Consider the following 22679-nt stretch of genomic DNA (forward strand, 5'->3'; position numbering starts at 1 on the left):
CAAACTGACTTCAGCACAGAGGCTGGCACCTAGAAGACAGGTGAAACTCATTGTTCTCTCTGCTAGTTTGGGGATAGCCTGTTAGGTGTGATGTGTGCACACTTGTCTTTGAGAATCTTTAGCTTCACCTCTGCAGCTAGCAAGGAGCAAGCATATACCTTCTCCATGACCTTTCTCCCCGGGCTGGCAGAGTGGGAACCAGGAAACAGCGCTGCGCACTTGCCCTATGGGTGTGAATCCTGTAAGTCTTGTGGACATTGACCAGGCTCTGTGACTTGTAAATGGACTACCCGAATGTCCCCAGTAGGGGGCTTTGAATGATTTCCCTTTCGGAAAGTCACCAAAGAAAATGTGGCACAGTTTTGCGCTCTCTTTTGGGTGAAACTTACGGGAGTAAAGCCTGGAAAAGACGAGACAGTGAAATAAGATCGCCCACACACATATCCCACTACACACTGGCTGTGAATGCAGGTTAGGCGGAGACTAGCTACCGAAGTTAGGCAGGTTGTAGGCCAGAAGTGAAAGCTCGGGAATGCAGGGGCGACTGCTTCCTGTCTCAGCGGAGCTATAGAAGGAGGAGATGGGCAGCTCAGATCACCAACAGGCGCGCTGTTGTCTTCTCATTTCCACTGTTCAGCTTTTGCAGGGCTTTTTATATGACCCCAATTCATGTTCATCCTGTTCATCCTCTTGCTATAACAAGAGTAAGATATGCAAAACCCATCGGACTAACTTGCTTACTTATTTCTTGGGAGGAATCAGATAAATTAGAGCAGTGCATTACACTCACAGTAAGAAATTTTGAAAGTTGAATGGCATTCATTCTACTTGCTTATGGACATGATGAGGTTCACTTCTAAGCATATGTGGAAGAATTGAGTGTTTAGATCTGGTTTGCCAAATTTAATCCCTGCCCACAACAGCTACCCCTTCCCATCTGCTGCTCCTCTTCTTACATCCTGGGTTCCAGAGAGCATATCTTTCACCTTCCATACTGAGGTAGACTACAACCTCAGCAGCTGTCTTGACCTTCCTGGGTTATGAGACAAGGTCTTTGTTTTTGTTTTCCGTGCTGGGGATGGAACCTAGGAACTTGGCAAGCTATACTTCCAGCCCCAGACAAGAATTTGCTCCTAAACATGGCTTTTGCAGGGTAACAGACTGATACAAAGACTGCTGTTTCAGTGCAGGTGAGGTTCAAGAAGCTAAGAGAAAGGAGAAAAGAGAAGAGATCAATCAGCTCTGGAAACCAGGACCCCAGAGTTCTCTTGTCCCACCATTCCACTGGCGTTATAAATATCCCTCTCTCTCTCCCCCACTCCCTCTCTCTTCCCCGAGTCTATGTCCACCCCGTGCGGGGAGGGGGGCAGCGCCAGAGGCACGCAGCCTCGCGGGGGCTACAGAGCCCAGGAGCAACCCAACAAGATGCACTTAGGACCCCCGCGACTGGAAGAATGAGCTTGTCCTTCCTCTTCCTCCTCTTCCTCAGCCACCTGATCCTCAGCTCTTGGGTTCACGGGGAGAAGCATCTTGCCCCCAAAGGGCAATCCGGACCCGCGGCCACTGATGGGAACCCGGGAGACTCCGGCAGCCGCCAGAGCACTAGTGGCACGACCTCTTCCAGGTCTTTTCCTGCCTCTTCTTCCTCCCCTGCGGCTTCTCTGGGCAACCAAGGAAGCGGCTTGGAGTAGAGCAGTTTCCAGTGGAGCCCCTCGGGGCGCCGGACTGGCAGTCTCTACTGCAGAGTGGGCATTGGTTTTCATCTGCAGATCTACCCGGATGGCAAAGTCAATGGCTCCCACGAAGCCAATATGTTAAGTTGCTTGATCGCCTACAGCACATGTCCTAGGCAGGCTATGGGAGGTTCCAGAGGGACAGCCAGTATTCTTTGGGCCAAACCGAGCACCTTCTGGAGCCCCATCTCCTGGTACACAGCTGGTCCTGAGAACAGCCGGGCGGGTTGGGTGTACGTGCATCTACAAGGCACATTCATACGCACTCCTCTCCTGGGCTGGGCATGAGGAATGGCTATTCCTGAGGTGAAGGTTACCCAGAGACGGGTGCCCAGACAGGCACCTTGTTTCCACGATGCTGGGCCCCCAAGATGATCCTCCGGCCATGCCTTCATAAAATCCCCCCAAATTTCTTACTTTTCCGTGTTCAATTTCTCTTTACTTTCTGCTTATGAACTATGTTGGTATTTTTCATTAGGCATCAAAGTGCATTCCTTTTCCCTGTACATAGCTGAAGTTAATTTTTTTTTACAGGAATCAAATCTCAAATGCTTCCCTCCTCCAACCATAACCATAAATCCCGAATTAATATAGTATATGTTTATATTGCACATATGTATATACATAGGTACCTGTATATGTGCATAGAAATATATATGGAAAGAGGCAGGGGGAGGGCAGAGATTTTGCCTGAAGAAGGCAGCTATCTGGAAAACTGGACACGTTTGGAGAGGGAGATGTGATGGACATTGCAAGTATTAACTCCAGTGATGTTTAACAGTTTCGTGTCTTGGGACCATGACAATATCTCTTTAGAAGTGCGGACATCCTTGGTCTTGAAGGACAATTAGGGGAAAGTATTTTAAAAGAAACAGAGAGGTTCCATTTGTTGTGGGTACGAATTGTGCAGGATTTTTTTTTTAAATCAAGTTCTTAATTTTCTTTATGAGTTTTTTTTTCATTAGCATTCTCTTTCTTGCTTCTTTCTTATCTATTCTTCCCATCCACTTCATCTGAGTTTCCAGACCATCACAGCCACTCCACGTATTCCCCTCCCTGCTTCTAGACAACTAAGAGAAGAGGTGATTTGGGGCTGTGTGGGGTACGGGGGTGGATTAGAGCAATCTTCTGCGAGGCTTTTCCATGGTTGGTTCCAATCGCTTTTCCAGAAGGGGTTTGTTCAGCAGATAAATCCATTACCGTGGCCTCTGAGATATGCAGGAAGAGCTGAAAAGTGACCAGGAGATAGCGCTGCCTAGTCATCTGGAGTCAGTCGGTTACTCTCAGGTGTATCTGACTTGTTCTGCCTCAGACCTAAGACCCCACAGGCCAGTATACTCCTCAGGCTGTGGAGGAGCGCAAGCTTCTCTACAGGGCTGACAAACTGTCGGGGGCCTGTGTAGCAGGATTGGAAGAGCACACATCAGCGGATGGCTGGTTGAAAAGCCTCCTCCGGTGGGTTTTAGAGGGCCCGGTGTAAAACCTGGAGGTTTACTCCAGGACAGGAGCGGTTCCACGCTTGACTCCTGAGCCTCTTTAATCTTTTGGGGTGGACTTCAGCTGACTGCAGCGTACTGGTGAGATGTCTGGAGCACCTAGTCCAGAGGGCTCTACCCACACACCCCAGGGAATCCAGCACACTTCTTAGAGGAGCCTATGTTCATATTTTAGAGATCATTTTACTCTGATCAAATAACTTCCACTTTTGGTGATAAAGGGCACTGTCTGTTGGGGTGAAGAGCAAATTTTCTGAAATTTCAGGGGCAGCCAGAGTTATACCTGTTTTAGTATTTTTATTTATCCTTCTCATTTGGTCCAATTTGACTGTTTCATCAGACATCAGAGCTTATTCTCCACTTCCAGCAATCTTCCCTCCTCTTATTTATTTATTTATTTTTAAACAGGAAAACTTTCTGTATTCCATTCTTCTTTCAGGTTATCCAGAAAATCAGCATCAACAGGATAATCTTTGTGTGCTCAAGGGAAGAAGTCCCCACCCCCCAAATTAGTAGGCAGTAAGCAATAAATTGGAGCCAGGGAGCTTAAAAAAATGTGTCTAGGTCGGATTTTGGTGTGCTAGGGATCTCTGAGAGTAATATTCATTCCCTAGATAATCACCCTATTCTCCTCAGAGACAAGACAGGAGTCAAAGATTTTTTTGCAGTTTAGGCCTTGCTAGTAGAGGAAAGTTGTGGGAAGGGAAATGAGAACAGATCAACAAAGTTAAGAAATCACCACTACCTGTAGTTTCCAAGGTATAATTCATTTTAAAATCCATGTCAAAAGTTACCTACAAAAGAGCAGGAATGTTTACTAAACAGTGCCTAAATAAAACTTTAAATAAAAATTCCTAATTTATGCCAGTTTTAAACAGTCTTTCACAGTTTTAATCTATATCTTTCATATGACTTAGTTTCATTCACTTATTCATTCATTTATGCGCCCAATATAGTATGCCTACCTCACTAAGCAGGATATTTTGGTTACTTATGTGCAGTTTTGTTTTTATTGTTTTGTTTTGCTTTCCATAGATTCTTCTCACAGAGAAAAGCACAACTTATACATTCATGTCCTAGTGATTGGCTGCTTTGTCATGGCAGGAATGTTAATCCTACTTTGTAAAATTTGCTACCATTGTTCAACTAAGAATGTATATAGGATGTCTCATGTTTTGTACAATGGCAGGTAATTTGGAAATTTAAAGTGGGTCCCTGCCCTTACATAGCTGTGAAAGAGAAACAGCATCTTGCTAACTGCTGTTGATCATTTACCTCTTTGAAGGTAGGCACTTGGTGGTTTCCTGATATTTATGTAAACTCAGGTGGTTGGTCCTGAACTATTGTTTAGAACATAGGAAGAAACATTTGTCTAAGTCTCATAAGAGAGACTAAGCTGGGTCAAGGGCATATGGGGTACATCACTTTTATTTATCATCTAATTCTATTGTCTATGAGTTGGCAGTGACAGAAAAACATATTCTGTTTTCTATAAACCAATTACTTCAGAAAAAAGACAAAGTTTTAACATGAAACTTCATTTAACTGATTCTTTTAAATATAATAAGATTTGTTAGATGGAACATATGTTTCACAATTTTCATTTGATAATGAATACTTTTGCAAATTGTAAATATTTCCTAGTTTAACTATCAGAAGCACTCTGTGGTCATAGATTTTGAAACATAATTTCTGTAGGTGTATCAACTAGTACAGTCTTAGTTTCTCTTATAAGATGAAAATTCCAAGTTTTGAAGGCAGGAAGTGGAATCAAACTTACTGTATAGAAACATTATTATATGGAAATAATGGGAAAAGATGAAAAAAGACAAGACAAATGATAAGATGCAACCATTACACAGAAACACAAGGTTTGCTTTAATTTATATGTTTTCAAATTTAGTTTTAATACAGTGCTTCTGTTGACTTCTCTTAGGTCACTGAAGAATAAGAAATCAATACAGAAAGGAAAAGTTTAAGGCTGGAGCCATACAAAACCAAAGCAATCACATAAAATATGAAAATTATAATAACATATTTTGACTAGTTGAACCCTCAATTTTACTGACTTTTTAAAAAATCTGAATTTACTATCAATTTTGGTGTTATGTAGAGTCATACAAACTAGAGGGTCAGTCAAGCCTAGATAAACCAGAAACTATCTGTGCAGAAAAACTCAAGTAGAGATTTTGTTACAAATTTAATCAATAAAGACTACTAAATTGAATATTTCAAGATTCACATTGATAACTTTGCACGAAATATCTGTTGCTGTAAGGATACAAGTAGAGAAACTTCAGTTTTAAATATTTTTCCCTGGGAATTTTCTGATGGATTGTTGAAAGCTTCTGAATACATGGGATGAGATACCTAAGTTTTTCCATGTTTATTCATCAACTCTAATACTTGTATCTGCTCAATAGAGCACTATTATATTAAAAAATCTATAGAAGACTAAGTTTAAAAACCTATATAGGTGTTTTCTTATTGAAGTAAACTTACTTCTTTAGGAATAACTATCCCTATACGTAAGTGGATTAAACTGTGAGCATCACCTGAGAGATACCAAGAAATTCTTGCTTCCTTCAACCTAGATGTCAACCATGAAATTCTACCAAGAGAGACTACCTACTTCTTTTAAGCATTGCCCTCTTCTTTTAATATTCTTAAATAGGAACATCATAGTATAAAAATATAAAATAACACACCATCTACTAGTACTTTAATTGAGATAATTTATATTGAGCATCTCCCCACACCATAGGAGTGGGCTAGAATAACAGAAGAGTGAGTACTAAAACATGTGTCCCTCCATGAGCACAAAAGGAGTTTTATCAAAAGAAAAAGAGAGGTAGCCAGTGGTCAAAGAAGACAGTTCAATGTAGCAGACATTCATTGACTATCTGTGATCTGTGACACAAGCTTTGTTTCCCACAATTTTGTGTAAGGATAAAGTTTTGGCATCTTTAAGTTTCCATCAAATTTATGATCACAAACTCCCAATGACAAGGGTCTGGAAATCACTGAAATATTTTTTAAAAAAAGGTCAATATTAGAGAAATGTTTCCTGGGATTTACCTACATGTGATTTAATGCAGATGGCTATAAAATATGTAGAATTCTTTAGTAAGTTACTGAGATTTGGCATAGTAAAATAGATAAAATAGGCCTGTGACCTCTTGGGGTAGGGGAGCAAGAATTTAAGGTGTATGTGATGCCTGTAGAATTTGTTCCAGTGTTCAAGAAAATAAGGCATTGTAAACTCACTGCTGACATTAATGTGGAAATTATAATCTTAACATGTCCCCAATGTTAGTCCTTAATTACACTGAAATTTAAAAAGTCAAAACCGAAGTTGCCTGTTTGAAAAACAATTCTTTCATCTAATTTCATCTTTTCTCTTTCCTTTCTTCTTCATTATATTGAATAGAATAGTATATGTGAAGGTGAAAATATAATTTTCTTTTTTAAAAATATTATTTTAGTTGTAGATGGAGACAATATCTTTATTTTATTTATTTATTTTTATGTGGTGCTGAGGATTGAACCCAGTGCCTCACACATACGAGGTAGGCGCTCTACCATTGAGCCAGAGCCCCTAAATATAATTTTCTTAAAATCATAAAATTTTTCCATTCTTATGTAACACCTCATTTTGTAAGAAAATAAACTGTGCAATATGTAATAAAATAATAAATTTCACAAATATTGTTTTATCTTTCCCATATTTAAAATTCATTGCATTGCAAAATGTGCATAACATGCATACAGAATGTATTCTGTGTTGAGATACAAGTTAAATGATTCAAAATGGGTCTTTCTTAAATAATAGAGTATACTAGCTGTCAGAAAGCAATAGTTTACTTAGGAAAAGCAGTAGTATTTTTATTCAGTAAATATTTATAAAGTTCTTTTATCTCAACATCTTTAAAGTTAGGCTTCAAACTCATATTGTACTGAAAATTTTATCTTTAATACTAACATACATTTGTTATTAATATACAGTCAGTTTGCATTTAACAAACCAGGTAATGTCACAGAGAATGGAATCAAGAACATCTAACATTCCAAAACCTTGAGTAAATTGGGAGAAACACAACTAAGTGTCTTTCTCTAGCAACTCCAAATTGTCTCTTTTGTATTTATCACCCTACATATTTGATTTCTCATGTTTTCCCTTTCTTGTTTTATTTGAACATAGTACTCACAAGCAGGTCCCCAACAATAACTAATGCATTTATGATGTTTTTTAATATCATTCTGTAATTCTGATAGAAATAAAACTTTATATGATGTGTTTCAGTTACATTTTAGTAATAATGTTATTAAAACATATTGCATCTCTGTAATTTAATTCTGTAAAGTTAAAATACTACTTTTGCACTACATGTTTACTAAAGCAGTGTATATATTTATGTATACTGCTATCCACGTAGTGTATTTACTTTTATCAAGCATTTTTCTGTGCTTTGCTACTATTCAATAAATTGACAATGTTTCTAAACCTTTGAGTATGTAGTTCAGTCCAATAGTTTTTATAGAAAAATCTATTATAAATAGATGAAAACATTTTGAAGGAAAGAATGTATGGGAAAAAACGTTTCTTTAATGGTTTCTTTCTAAAAGCAAAAGTACTTCCTTCAAAACAGTTTTGTGTTTTTCTATTTGTATATATTAAAAGAAACACTAATACATCAGCAGCTTCAGTTTTTCTGAGCTGTGTTTTATTTCCTTTGGTCTAAAAATGTTTATAACAAAAATAGTTTTTCAGGTATTCCCTTTTCCTGATGAGCTTTCTAATCAAATATTTTAAAGAAACCAAATTGAATAAATAAGCAGCAATATTTGTTACAGTTAGAGGTGCTCAGCTTCCAATGTGCAATGTATTTGCTCAATAATTTTTTTTCATATGAATGTGCTTATTTTCCTTCTTGTAAATTCAATAATTTTACATGTACTTCAAGTACTCCAGAGAAATACTGCTATTGCAAGAAATCAGGTAAACTTTTCTACTGAGCAGAGTTTTATGGTTATCCTAAATAAATATGTATGCTTGGAACAGTACAGACTGGAGTGTTGAGGTGTTGTTTCCTCTCTTCTTCCTTGCTTCGTTCTTTTTTTTTTTCTTTTCCTTTGTTCTTCTCTAGGATAGATCTTTTTCTAGCTCTAGTGGACTACATCATTTCAGTCTTTTTTGTTTCTCTGCAATTTGAGGTAGGTAACCAATAAAAACATTATGTTTTTCTCATCTCTGTAATACATTATATGAGAGTTTATGATAAACAGGTAGCCTTTTCAATTGTATGCAGATTATAGGTTTCATCTTTTTAAAATACTCTGTGAACTGTGATGAGCAATTCTTTTGACTCAGTGAGTGTGGACTTAGAAAGTATTGTAGCAGAGAGAGTGACATTGACTTGATAATGCTAGATATGAAATATAAAATATAAATAATACTGTAATAAAATATCTCATTAATTTTTTTAAGGAAATGATTCAAGTACAAGATGTTTAAAAACATAGTCCATAAAACATGTGTTAAGCCAATGTTATTCATAACGTTTTCAGTATCTTGTAATGTGTAGTCTTTAAATGAGCTACTTGCTAAATAATTGAATACTGTATATATTTATTTACACTCAAATTGTGATGATCAGAGAAGAAGGATTTATTTTTTTATAAATATTGTTTTCCAGGCTTTCCAATGGTTTATATTAATTTTGAGAGCACTCTATGACTTTAATGTTAAAAATAGCATGTTATCTTTGATGGAAAAATAATGGATGGGAATTATTTTTTAAAATATTTACCAAACGTGCCTTTCTGATTCTTTTAGAACCTGAAAAGATTCTATTGCCAAACATAGTCTACTAAAAGCAGTTTTCATTTGAAAAAAAAAAAGGATTACTGATGATGCAAAATCAGATTTTTTGAATCTCGAAATTAATTATTTAAAAGAATACTTGAATGATAGCTGTTTTTCCATATTTTTATTGGTGCATGATAATCATAAACTAGCTGTTTTTTCAACAAAGTGAATGTCACAAAAATAAGAATGTTAAATACTAAATTCTTTTTTTTTAACAACAGTAATAAAGAATGGCTAGAATCTATGTAGAAATTTAATTCTTCGCAATGATATATAGAAGAGTCTGTGTTTTATTTTGGGATTTCTGTCATCCTAGGTATTTGGGAAATATTTGCTGTGTCTCAGGGGATTGTAGGAATACGAGGAGTTTTCAGCAACAAATTTTTAGCGATGTCAAAAAAAGGAAAACTCCATGCAAGTGTAAGTAGAACCACTTTATACTTGTTCAAGTTGTTATGGAGATTTTACATTTGTAACAAAGAATCAATTGATCTTCCAAATTGGTAGAAAAGACAAATGCCTTGCTTAGAGAATTTGTTTTTGGTAAAATTATACGTACATAAAACCAAGAGAATTCTATGTGGGTCTCTAAGCATTTACTATTTTTTTGACTTGAAAAGGTATTAGAGTCTATAAAAAATTTTCAAGGTGAATGTATTTGGAAATAACTTTTTCAAAGTGGTTGCCATCTTTTATTTCTTAGAAGGGCCCAAATGTGGAGCAGTATTACAATACTGCACAACATTTAAAATTTTCATGTTTGTGGAGATGGTGTATGTTCAGTAAATGAATTTCTTGTTTAATTTTAAAAACTATTTACAATGTTAAAAAATCGAATCTAAGTAGCATAACATATTTTCACATTAACAAGTAGGAAGGGAAGAAGCCAGTAATAAGAAGCCTTTAACTTCCATGAAAATTTTTTATTTGAAGAATTTGAGGAGTTTTTCCCCTGTATTTTGTCACATCAAATACAATGACTTCTTAATGCTATAAAGACTATTTTTGCACTTTAAAAATTGCTTCACATCACTTACAAGGTTTGGCATCAATTAATAAATTATTTATTTTTTGCTTTGTTATTAAAACACCCTTCACATGGGAAATATTAAAACATTTTAAAGGTAATAAAATACATGTAACTTAGCATTCCCACTCTGATTCTGTTTATTTATATTACTATGTACACATGGCACTTAAAAATGATTTATGTTTTCTCTGTGGTATACTAACTTTCCTCACATTAAATAATTTAAAAAAATTATTCTTTGAAATTAGTTTTTTAGCTCATATTCTTTTTAATTCTTAATAAATTAATTGTTGAAATATTACCTTTCCTATTTTCAAAGTGTAGGGAACTTTTAGTTGAATGCAGCTAATTGAAAGTTACTATTTATTATTTTTATTTTATGTGGACTTTTGAGAGTTGCACTTTGTTAAATGTGTAAGACCTTCATAATTTTTCTTTCCTTTAGATAAAGGTGATTTGTTAATAATTTTGAAGGATTCTCTAGAGTTGGAGCAATTTCTATAGTCACTTCAGGATTAAATGAGATAATACATATAAAGTACTTAGAACAGTGTTTGTATATTGGTATTATTGTGTTGAATAAACACTACCTATTAGTATATGTAATAAAATAAAAGTAGTATAAATATAACAAACTACTAGAATCTCAGTTTATTAAGATACATAGAAAACCCCTTTGTTTTAAACTTTAAATAATTAATTGCAAGAGTTATAAAATTATTTGCCTATTTTATATTCTGAACTCATTATTATGCTCTAGCAAGCTATAATATAGTATTTATAAAATAATTGTTCTGATGGAGCAATTAAAAATCTTTGATTTTTTTTATTTATGTATTTTAAGGGACAAAATTCTGCATTACTGTGGAAAAAGACAAACATTTCATTTTATTAAAAAATAACATTTGATTTTTAAAAATCCACATACAGATTTTGAAAATAATGATTAAATGCCTCAGGACAGAGTAACTTTTCCCCAGACTACTTTAAGGTTGTAAAAGATTGAAACACCTTCAAAATCTAAGCATCAGAATAATATATGATGTACACAAGGGAATTTTCTCTCATTGGTTTGTTGGTTATGCATGAAAATTTTAACTTTGAAAATATTCTGATTTATGCACATTTATACATGCAAAAAATAGATTCAACTTGGATCAGCTTAAGGATAATTGCCACAGAAAGCAAAGTATTATAAATGGATGTCAATTAGAAAGGTCAAGCTGAGAGGTTAGGATACATGATTCCTCTGTCAAATGCAAGTAACAAATTTCTAGAAATTTGACCCAAATGTCTAAGGATGACTGGTGGAAATAATGCAGATAATGCAAAAACAGCATCTGTTATTCTTTTTCATCTTGGCAGGCTAAAGTTATTTCATGGAATAATGACTTTTAAACAGTACAAAGCAAGTCTTGCTCTTGTCACTCACTGAAGCTCTTTGATATAAAAGTCATTCTGATGACTTTGAGCTGAATTGTAGATAAAAAAATTAAGCCCTGTGATTATGTGGATTCTTTTAAAACCAATTGTTCAATCCCACTTTCTCTTATCTGAGCTTTTATTGGCACTTTCTCTCTATATGGAAACCTAATTAAATTATAAAGTGATTTATTTTTTAAGAAGTTGAATTCAGAAATAGCATTAATCCTAGTAATTATCACTTTTATGCCCAGCTTTCCTGTTTTCAGCTTCTAGGTAAACATGTTTTGAAAACTGTTTTCATAACTTAAATATGATTATTTGATGGAGTTTTGATTTTTATAAAATCACACCATCATCCTAAAGGCCAACAACTCATACTTTTAGGAATAGAAGTATAATTTGTGAGTTATTTTAAACTAATAATTGTGCAGAAGTATTTTAAGAGTTACCTTTAAATTTCTATCCACAAAGTAAATATAGAAAATAAGTGTAGAAATGTAAAATATTCATTTAATCCTGGGGAAAGTAGTCCCCCACTGCACTGGGAAATATTCATGAATAGTTGTAGGTTTTCAACTTGGTTTTTATAGTAACAATCAGAGTATTAAAAATTAGTTACTAGGCAGGCATAATGGACTTTCAGAGTCCTGTAAAAGCTCTTTCATTCACATTATCTCATTAGATAATGAGGTGAGGAAAGAACCTGAGATGTTAAATTATTTTCCTAAGGTCACACAGTTAACAAGTTATTGAACCAGACTATATCCTCTTACAAAGTTCTGTCTCTTTTTAAAACACTGTAGTGCTTGGAATATAAAAGTTAGCTTGAAATAAGACATGGCATTTTGGAACCAATTGCATTGTTTTCATGTATTTACAAGGATTAGTAAGTGCATGGCTTAATAAAATTTTCACATAACTTATAATAAATTAATACTATGGCATATTCTTGGAATATTTATAGTATTTTTAAAATACCTAAACAAATGAATAATTTTGGATATGTAAAGTTGCACATTTCCTTCTAGCGCTCTCTCTTTCTGATTCCAAACACTTTTATTGTACTGACTCCCCTCCATCCCTGACCCCTTTACATCTCTCTTCCAGAGAGGAAGAGATGTGTCTGCCACAGAACCTATCAGAGACTTTTAAAAATGTCGGTTATCCAATGTGATGATGTGTGGCTTAGGGGAACCCTCTCAGTTTGAACTTTCAAAACAGAAAAGATCAGTTTTGTCCACAGAAATCTTTTAGTAAGTGCTTCATCTATCATCAGTGGACCCAGAGATGTCCAATTGAAATGGCCCAGAGTGAGTAGATTTAGGCAACGTGGATGCAGATTTCATTTTTATGCTGAGTTTTTAAATTCTGAAAGATAAATTTCATTTGAACTTTAGTTGTTGTAAATACGCTGGGCTCGCTGTTCTTTCGAGTCTCTCAGTCACATATAACTTTCCTTAAAACTTTTGGTTTACTCTAAATATACAACACAGTCAAATTCCTACCATGCAGGTTTTTTCAGCATTCTTTACAGGATGAAGGTGTATGGTCTTCACCTTGTCAAAATGCGTCAGGAGTCATGGCGAGTAGGAAGAGATAATTGCTTCCCAGAGAGCCATGAGTGTTAGTCAGAGCCATCGCTGTGGCCTCTGCTCTTTTTCTCAACACTTTCCTATGCTGAGGCACTTTATGAGTCTGAGTGTCATTCTCTGTTTCTGCTCTCCCTCAGGTTTGGGATATTTACTGAAAGACCCCTTAGAGAGTCTTTCTAGATTCTTATGAGAATGTGGTTAGATCACCAAGGCTGAACCCTGCTCCACTCTTACTGTGTCCTTGTGCTTATTCTTTCTATTGTTGGCTTTATCAACCAATAATGGTAGGAAAATTACAGTAGCAATCTATGGGATGATTAAGTGAAATGAGATAATACATATAGAACGCTGAGAGTAGTGCTGGACAAGTGTTCAGGGCTTAAAAGTTTAAACGGATCTTCCTGGCAGCTGGTGGAGGATCTTCAGTCTCTTTCTTTTGGATTTTGAGGTCAGTTATTTAGAGAAGACCCCAGTCCTATTTGTCATGGAAGTTATCCCCCTTGTATCTAGACTTTTTGTGCATACAGTGAATCCTTATCTATCTACTGAGTTTTCCTTCTTCCAAGGAACCTAATTTGAAAGCAAATTCCCAAGTTTCTGCTCTTAAAAGGCGAGGATTTCCTAGGGTCATAATCTTGTAATTCTTAGTGTCCATCTTTTCTCCCCCACCCCCTGCCAAAATGAAATCCCATGAAAGGTGGTTATTATGTATTCTTTAGCATTTTCGTAAATTATGTGTGATAGCTCACTGTCTATTGGGGGGAAACATGTCAGCTTATTTTAAAGATCCAGAGAGAAGCATGTGTTGGAATTATTTTTGTTTCATAGGGTTTTAGGGGATCATGTTTGGAAAGAAAGCTAATTGCAGAGTTTACGAAACAGGCATGGAATGTATGCTTGATCAGCCCTGAGCAAGGACTAGAACATCCTCCTTTCCTGGTTCCAGAGGGTGCCAGCTGGCTTGCTAGGATGAGAATCTGGGCTGGACTTCCTGTGCTGGGGGCAGAGTGAGGAGGGGTCAGCAGCCCCTAAAGTTGGGCACATTCACTAGAAGGGGAAATGGAGGCTTGAGCAATACTTATCTTCATCCTTAAAAAAATAACCTAATAAGCTTCTCTCTTCCAGTCAAGACCATGAGCTTTATCAAGACCTTTGCCTATGGGCTGGGGTTGTAGCTCAGTGATAGAACACTTGTCTCACATGCATGAGGCACTGGGTTCAACCCTCAGTAACACATAAAATAAATAAACTAAAAAATAAAGATATTGTGTCCATCTACAACTAAATGTGGGTATATACATATATACACATATGTGTGTGTATGTGTGTATGTGTGTGTGTGTGTGTGCATATATATAATATATATATATATATATATATATATATATATATATATATATATATAAAAATATATATATTCACTTCCTTTAAATTTGCCCTGTGTAAGTCTGGCGAGAGAGCCTACTTTACTGAGGAAGTTTGCCTAAAGCAAGGGATGGTGTTACATTTCTCTGATGGTTTGGGAAATGGCACTTGTTATTTATCCTTGTTTTAACATGAAACAACTTCAGAGCCAATAAGATCCCATAAAAGCTGGGGTGACAACCTTGGTTTGAATAGTGTTGTAGAAAGAGGGTTAGTCTAGGAATAAAAAGATGAAACCTAATTCACAGGCCCAATCTGGCACTGGATAAATGTGGAATTTAAGTGAACTATTTTCTCTGATTGACAATCACATAATACTATTTTAATAGTCATGAATTATTAGAAGAGGTAAGTAATATAGGTAAGCTGTGAGACACACAGTAGCCTTCAATAGCCCAGGTTTTATAGAGCTATTAAAGACATCAGAAAGAAAGGTCCCATCTTCTACCATGTTTCTCCTGATGTGGTCCTTATCTCACCTGCATCAAAAAGCTGGGATGCTGGTTGACCATAAAAGCCCAGGCTCTCACCTCACACTTACTAAAACATAGTCTCTGGATATAACTCATAGGATCTGCATTTTGAACTGGATTCTTTAATAATTTTAGTAATTCATGAAGTTCAGAAAAAAGATCCTGTGGTTGGTATTCCTCATTGTGTTACTTTGTTGGTTGTGATTAAAACCAGGTCTATATTTCTTTGGCAGTCTAATAGGAAGAACTGAGATATAGAATGGGTAGATGTCTAATGTTAAGCAGGAATTATGGCCATGCTCTGAAGATATCATGGTAGGATAGGGCTACAACTGACCCATGTGTGGCTTAGGTGGTAAAGAGTAAAAAGCAGCCCTGAGGGTGCAAAACCCTCAGAGCAAAACCATACAAAATGGAGTGGGCTTTGGGTTCCTGTTCAGGGCAACCTCATTGGTGGGGTTAGGGATAGAAATCAAGGAGCAATGAATGTAAATATAAAAACCAGAACTAGTAATGCATGCTGCAAGAAAACTTTACTTAGAGAACAATGATCATTTTTATTGCACTCTATAATAACAGTTGAATTGGTGAATGATGTTAGTTCATAACACTTTAATTATTTAGATTTAGCTGATTATTTCTTCATTTTATATGTTCTTTCAAGAGAAAGAGGCAAATCAAAAGAAAAAAATAGTGAAATAGAAAACTTCACAGTCTATGATTTATACAGGCATTAATGCAAATTCACTCCTATCTCCATACCACATTCATATACTTCCTGCTTACTTCTATAGTTGCACATAAATAAGAATTGGCATTTGCAGAGCCTCAATTCATTCATTGTAAGATTCTCAATCATCATAGAGCATGGTATTTACTAAGGAACAAAACTATGTTAAGGCTTTAGGGAGTTTTTTTAAAACAATGTTGTTTTATAGAGATTTTCTACTTGGATTAATTGATCCTCTGTTTAATTCCAATTTTGTAGAACTAGTCTTTTCTGAAATATCCTAGGTAATCTTAAATTTTGCTTTCTTTAAAATGAATTTAAACTTTTAAAAAAATTAATTGTTTAAAATATGTTCTTCACTGTGAAGAGATAGGTAGAATCAAGAAAGTGATTCTTAGTTTGGACACACTGGTACATGACTGTAATCCCAAAGGTGGAAGCCAGAGGATCACAAGTTTGAGGACAGCTTTAGCAACAGTGTGATCCTGTGTCAAAGTAAAAATAAGAAAGGGCTATAGATGTAGGTAGAGCACTCCTGGGGGTTCAATCCACAGTAGCACCAAAAGAAAAAAGAAAAAAAGAAGGAAAAGACAGTATCTTCTGATGAAAAAGTTCTTGTTTCCCTTAGCAGTGTGCTTCCCTACCTTGAAGTAATTTGGTTATTCCAGGAAACATAGTTTAATGTGTTTAAGTTTTATTTGTTTTGATAATTTGGAGTATAGGAAACTACCTAAAATTCATTGATTTCAACATTTTGTTTTAATTTTATAAGCATGGCTTGTTGAAGGTAATTTGAGAGATGAAGGAAAAATTAAAGACAAAATACAGATCACTTAAATCATCAAAGAACCTGGGAAGGACCATACCTCTATAAAGATAGAAACCACCATAGTGCTTAGGTGTTACATAGTCAATAAATATCTATTATATTTATTATTAAAACTTATTCAAATTATATTTGAAATAAAGCTAGTTTTTTTTTTAACAAACATTCTAATGATTGTTTCTGTTGTAGTGGCCGATGGTAGTAGGGCAGTGAAATGATGGGAGTTGTGGTTTCAGTAGCTTATTTGAAATTTGATCACCTCCCTACTTTACATCTTAACTACAGAAAAAGTCTGTATGCCATCCTTATTTTTCTATGGAAATAATGCATCTCTATTATTTGAAAGTGTATGGTTTATTAAAGAAATTTATAAAAGTCAAAGGACAATTTAAATATGAGAAGTAGCCTGGAAATTTTATTATGCAAAATTATCTAGTGGTAAATGTATATATTTTAATACTTACACCTAATACCTATGCTTCTTGGTGACTCTTTGCAATAAAGATGCTCCCGGCATGACATTACATGCAAAGATGTACTTCTGAGGGTCACAATCTTATTGGAGCAAGACTGCAAATGCTGACAAGAACAGTCAATCCTTCAAGAAGAAACTAGATCTCCTGGTGGAAAAAAATAGCTGAAGTAGTTTTCTCAAATGGTTCTGTTCTGTCAGAGCTGGAAGACTTTTTCAGACAAAACATTAAATTAGAAGCCAATTAAGAAAGCCAAAACAGTCTGACTGCTTTACTCTTGTTTTCATGTAGGCTTTGGGGTGCATGAGGGGCTGTGAGTGTGTGGGTCCTTAGCACTCTGAATATATCTCTACTCTGTGGGACAATTAGATAACCCTTGAAAAACTGATAGTCTGACCAGCCACATCCTAAAAAGGCTCCTTCTAAGAAAGAACTTAAAAATAACAATCTTGAGGAAAAAAGGAGAATATTTTTTTTAGGTAGAGCAATTTTAATGGGTGGGGTAGATAAATTTTTCACTATTCTGAGACACTTTAAGATGGAATTGACATTTTTTGAAAATATGTGATGGTGTGTGTGTGTGTGTGTGTGTGTGTGTGTGTGTGTGTGACCATCAGCCACATTAACTGAAAAATTACATGTTCTTTAACATAAGGATAAACAAGGTTAAATAATGTAATACCTTTAAAAATCTGGATAAAGATTGGATAAAGCAATTACTGTTATTTTTATAAAAGAGAGGTAAAAGTCAGGTCAAGTTATAATGTTGTATATATACATAGTACATAATATAATGCATTATCTATACATATTCAAAAAAGTTATACAGCTATATTTTAAGAAAAACTCTCCACCTCCATCCCTTTAACCACTAAGCTATGGGCCCAGCCCTTGTTCTCTTTTTAACGAAATGCTCTTTGCCTTTCTAAAATGCTTGTCCTGTTATGGAGCCAGAAATATTCCAGATGGCTACAATTTTTATTTTAAAATAAAACTTTAAGATTATCTAATTAAATGGAAGAGACGTTTTAAGAGCTAAGCACCAGCTATAGGCAGATACATATATTTAACTTGTAAGAAGATCTTTTAAATAAAAAATGAGAACAATAACTATGATTTCTAAGGTGACATCATCATTGAACTCTTGGCCTAGGCATAGGCTAGTGTGTTGTAAGGCAGAAAGAGAGAAATGCCACACGTTGAGGTGGTTCTTTTAACACACCTGCTCCTAGCCTGCTGGAGATCAAATCCAGGACATTGACCAGAAGACTTGGGGAAGACCTAGGTATATAGCTTCATAGCCCCGAAATAAGGAGCTGTATTGCACTTGAATGTAAATAACTCTGGTGAAGTATTGAATATATGATAAATGTGCTGTTGTAAATGCTCTGATCCAGGTTGTCTTCTGTAATTGTCAGTACAAGTCCAAAAGTCCATGGGTATTTCAACTGTGTGTCTAGTAAATTGCTTTGCATTATCTGGACTTTTGGGTTATGGTGTTATGATCTACATTGCAAAGTTTGACATTGCTAGAAAAAGCAAGAGCAAAGGATACTTTTATTCCAGCATAGAACATCTTGCCTGAAATAGAAATGCACGGCTTTTAGTGTTTTTATGTATGGGGGAAAAAATATTTGGTATTTCTAACCTCAGTATTCTATGCCATGGAGCTCCATGAACCATAAAATGTAGGAATTTAGACTGGTAGACACACTCTTAATTCCTTGAAGGTTATGGACTCTTGAGTTTGATGAAAGGTAAAGATCCCTTTCCTACTAAAATATTTCTATTTTCACAGTAACCCTGTGGGGTAAGGCTTGTGGACAAGGGACCTAAGGCAAAGAGCTCCAGTGGCAGAATTGGTATTTGGTAGCATGTCTGGCCCTACGCTCACACTCTTTCCCCTACCATACTCCTTCCAACCCTAGTTCAGCAAACCAGGCCCTTTCTGGTCTGGTATTGATCTACTTTGTCAGCCTTGTCTGTTGTTTTTTTCCCTCATGCCTCCCACACGGAAGTCACACCAAACTGCTTAATAGGCATTCAAACTGTGACGCTGACCCTTGAATATGTTCCTGCTCCTGGGAAATTCTTTCTCATTTCACCTGCCTCCGTGACATCGGCTCAAATGTCAGCTTTTCAGGAAGACTTTCTGCTCTCTTCGCTTCACCTCTGCCCTCTTAGATGCCTTTCCTCTAAGTTGTCATTGTAACCTCTGAAGACTTTCTACTCATAATTCCACTTATTAAGATGCACCATGATGATGTCTGTCTGTTTGCTTTTCCACTATTGTGTGAACATTTCAAGGTCAGTGTGTGTGTGTGTGTGTGTGTGTGTGTAAGATATGGCTAAGGTGTTAATACTGACTCCAGTATGTTTTTCTTTCTACACTCTCTCGTATCACACGTTTAAAGCTATATTTTTCTGAAAGATCTCTTAACACATGCAATATTAATAGGGCCATATGCTACTTCTCTCTCAGCAGCATGAATTACACTGATAACATTGAAAATGGATGCTTGTTTCAAAGGAACAGTTTGACCCCATTTCTCCAAACACAAATTTATGTTTTACTAGGCAATTGTTTCTTAGTAGTATAGTTCTATTTATTTTCTTGGTGACCTAGAGGGGGGAAAATCCTATCTACAGATTTTTATCTATATGATTTTAAAAAAAACAACTATAAATGTCAAAGTTTTATTTAAATAGTAACAATGTTTTAATGTATTAGGAGTTCTTAATGTTTAAATGAGGAGTTCAAATTATCATTAGAATACATATATTAACATTGTGTCACCAAGTACACTGTGAACAGAAATCATAGTTACAAAGATGAATAAAGAATAAATATGTAAATAAAAGCAGGAAGTTTAAAGCAACTTAAAAAGAAGCAAATATGTTTTTATAAAAGGGAATAAAGTAGGAGAGCGAGGGATCAATAGAATTCTTGGTTTTTCTTTTTTGGTATGAGACATCATATTTCATTACATGCTGAAAATATTACAAGTTAAATTTTCTCTTTTTTTCCCCATTTAGGCCAAATTTACAGATGACTGCAAGTTCAGGGAGCGATTTCAAGAAAACAGCTATAATACCTATGCTTCAGCAACCCACAGAACTGAAAGGACAGGGCGGGAGTGGTACGTGGCCCTGAATAAACAAGGGAAAGCTAAACGGGGTTGCAGTCCTCGGGTCAAACCCCAACACATCTCCACCCACTTTCTACCAAGATTCAAGCAGTCTGAGCAGCCGGAACTTTCTTTCACTGTTACTGTTCCTGAAAAGAAAAAGCCACCTACCCCTGTCAAGCCAAAGGTTCGACTCTCTACACCTCGCAAAAGTCCCAATACAGTGAAATACAGACTCAAGTTTCGCTTTGGATAACTCTGATCTAGGCCTTGCGAGAAAGCATTCTTTTCCCTCAGGAGATTCTACAGGTGTCTTTGGAGCTCTGGAGAAAAATCTTCAGTCACAGCTTCGGCTGGACTCACTCTGTGTCAGGTCATTTGTTTCAGTTTGAAGCAAAAACGTTTTTTTTGATAGGAATGGAACTGGAATTCTTTGTACTTACAGGAGGAGCACAGCACTTCCGTTCAGAAAGCCTTTTGCTTTATACTTAGGGGATATTTAGAATTCCACATTTTCAGAAAGTCAAATAGCCTGGACTATGTATTTTTCTGACTTTTACAGCTCAACCTGAAAGAATATACATGATACATTTTTTGTTTTTGGTTTCCAAAGAATATTTTGATGCAGATAAAATATTTTATTAACTTTTATTTTTGTTTTTTAAATTACTTCTGCATTGTTCATATTTTCTTACTTTTGCTATTTTAACTAATATGGCATAAGCAATCGTTTTAATACTGTTTATGAATTATAAATGTGTTTAGAGCTTATTTGTAACGTGGATTTCTTTTGCAATTTTCTACTCACTGCACTATTTTTATTTTATTTTTGTTTTTTAGCCATACCTCAGCTAATGTAAATTTAGTTTGACGTTTTAAAATGTTTAAATTCTCTTCCACAGCATCAAAGGCTCAGCTTGGATTTGTGTGTATGCGTGTGTAAATTTATGACATTATGTGAAAACCTACCCCTTTAACGGCTGGTTAGAAATTAAGGAGGAAAAAAAAAGAGTATTTTAATGAAACTAACAGTTGTAGGTAAGGAAAAGAATTAGAGGTAAAAGTACTCTAAGTTTGTAGCATTTATTGAGATCTAATTCTGTCTTGCCTTTGCTTCTCCTGTTATCTTACCCCCTGCCCTCATTCTGGAACAGCTGAAGGAATACATTTTATTCTGTCCATCAAGCATACACTATGAAATCGGAGTGCTTAAAAATACTTCTGTGACCCTCTGCAATGCTTGTTGTATAGATCTACAGGGAGTAACCACTTAGAGGGAAATGATGGAGAACTGAAGGAGATGAATCGCTGAACAGTTATCCATGTCAAGTCTGGTTGTCAAAAAATGTTCTTATTATTCAGTCAAACATGCTTTGAGCTTCGTATCCTAAAAGTAACCATTCCAGTGAATAGATCTGCCATTTTACAAGGAAATTTTATGATACATATAGATAGATAGATAGATAGATAGATATAGTCTGTCTATCTATCTATCTATCTATATATATCTGACATACATATATAGATACATATACATTATATATATATATATATATATATATATATATATATATATATATATCTGATATAAATAGATATTTAATCTCATCTTGTGATATGGGAGACCTGGGAATTTGATGAGTTGAAATGGCACTTCATTCTCAACCCAAATACTGAATGCTGAACATAAATTGCAGAAAATATAACTCATGGAATTTATTTTCTTGGATAATCATTTTTATTGAGTTCTATAAAATACAAATGTTCATCTTACATTTGGAAATGTTGTAATAAAAAAAGCATAGCTAATGGTTAGAAACATGTCTTTCATAATAAGAGCCAAATAGTTCATAGAGAGTTGGTAGTGTGCACTGAAGTATGTTTACAGAATATTGATAAGACTGGGGGTATAGTTAGTGATAGAGTGCTTGCTTGCCTACTGCTAACAAGGCCTTGGGTTTGTTTCCCAGTATGCACATCATAATCATAATAATGTTAAACTTATTTTCCTAAAACAAAGTTCAACTTATTATGGTGCATAAATAGGGTGAACTTACCAATATTGAATTTAGTACCATACACACAGATTGCCTTATTTATGTGTATATTATATGTAGCATATGAAAATCTACCCATGAATTAAAACATCATGCATGTACTTTTACATATACTTTTAATCACTTATTATAAAGCCAACAATCTGTTTATTGCTCCTTGTTTTAATGCGTGATTTTTTAAAATAGAAAATGAAATGCTACAAAAGTTTTAATTAGCTTAGACTTTAGAATACCCCTAAGTTAAATAATGTTTTGCAAATAAAGATATGCCCAACTACTTTTCAAGTGGCATATCATCTTAGGCATGCAGTATAAAGCTATAAATACTATTCTAGTTCACTTTATTCTGTGGTTAAATTTTGTACACTGAATATCAAATTCTTACTTAGGATGCATGGAGAATTTAGATTGTAAAACAGGAG

At 35.2% G+C, this 22679-nt stretch overlaps 1 pseudogene; it reads left to right on the plus strand.

The window, feature by feature from the left end:
- Window positions 1-1454: 1454 nt before the first annotated feature.
- Window positions 1455-20456, plus strand: LOC144252068 (fibroblast growth factor 5-like; annotated as a pseudogene).
- Window positions 20457-22679: the final 2223 nt, after the last annotated feature.

Source organism: Urocitellus parryii, unplaced genomic scaffold (genome assembly GCF_045843805.1).
Source record: "Urocitellus parryii isolate mUroPar1 unplaced genomic scaffold, mUroPar1.hap1 Scaffold_37, whole genome shotgun sequence".
NCBI classification, from domain to species: Eukaryota; Metazoa; Chordata; class Mammalia; order Rodentia; family Sciuridae; genus Urocitellus; species Urocitellus parryii.